This window comes from Apium graveolens, chromosome 8 (genome assembly GCF_009905375.1).
Source record: "Apium graveolens cultivar Ventura chromosome 8, ASM990537v1, whole genome shotgun sequence".
NCBI lineage: Eukaryota > Viridiplantae > Streptophyta > Magnoliopsida > Apiales > Apiaceae > Apium > Apium graveolens.
The window spans coordinates 233179321-233180769 of NC_133654.1; positions in this window are offsets into that span (position 1 = coordinate 233179321).

Consider the following 1449-nt stretch of genomic DNA (forward strand, 5'->3'; position numbering starts at 1 on the left):
GCATTCCTATCAATTAAAAACACATTATTCTCCTTGATCCTAGTGTTTTCTTTTGCTAGTGATTTAAGGGAAACACGCAAATGATATAATTCATTGGACATATCATTTATGCTTCATTGCATTCATGTTTAGAAAGCTGAGAGAGATCAGTAGTAATTACCTGGTTGCTTGATGAACTAGTTTCATTTTCATCAGAATTAGCCATCAGGGCTAGGTTGACATATTCCATATAATCATCTTCATTGACCCCATCTGCTGCCCAATCATCTTGAGTGAGAAAAGCTCTTTCCTTTTATTTGAGTAAATCAAAATACTTCTTTTTATAATCAACTTGCTCAAATTTCTTTTTATCAGAAGTTGGCTTTCTACACTCACTTGCAAAGTGTCCATTAATGCCACAGTTGTAACATTTGAACTTTGATTTGTCCACCATGTTTTTGTTTGGCTTAGTGAACTTTGTATTTTTTCTGAACTTCATCTTTGCAAACCTCCTGGACAGAAAAGCCAGATGTTCATCAACATCATCAGAGTCATCCTGACTGGAATTGTCTTCATCTTCAGCTGCTTGCTCTTTACCCTTGCTTGATTCTAATTTGCTTGTGCCAATTTTGAGACTTGGCATTGTCTTCTCCTCATTCCTGGCTTCCATCTTCTCACTGTCAGCTACAAGAGCAACTGTTCCTCCTTTTTTCTTTCCCTTTTCCAACAGCTCATCCTGCTCCATTTCAAGTTCATAAGTCTTCAGAATTCCATATAATCTTTCAAGTGTGAAGTTCTTATAATCTTGAGAATTTCTTAAAGAGACAGTCATGGGCTTCCATTCCTTTGGCAGAGACCTAAGAAATTTTAAGTTGGAATCCTTGACTTGGTACACTCTACCATACAGCTTCAATCCATGTAACAGTTTCTAAAATCTGTTGAAGGTATCATTTAATGATTCACCTTCTTCAAAGTGAAAATATTCATACTGTTGAATAAGAAGCTGCATCTTGTTCTCTCTGACCTGCTCAGTACCTTCACAGATGATTTATACAGTATCCCAAACTTTCTTTGCAGTTTGGCTATTGATGACATTGTCAAACATATCTTGATCTAAGCCATTAAACAAAATGTTCATGGTTCTCTTGTCCTTGCGGATTTCTTCCATGTCTTCAATAGTCCATTCTGCTTTTGGCTTGGGAATGGACTGTCCAACAGCAACTGTTGCAGTAGCAGCTGTGGCTACTTTGTGAGGGATGTGAGGACTATTTTCAATACAGTTGATGTAGCTTTCATCTTGAGAAAGAAGATGTAAATGCATCTTCACTTTCCAGTGATGATAATTATCTTTTTCTAGGACTGGGATCTTTATACCAATATCCTTCCTACTCATGATGGTAGCAGGAGGATTCTTCTATGCACTCATGATGTTAGCAAAATAGATCTTTAAACTCTTTGTATGTTAAGAGC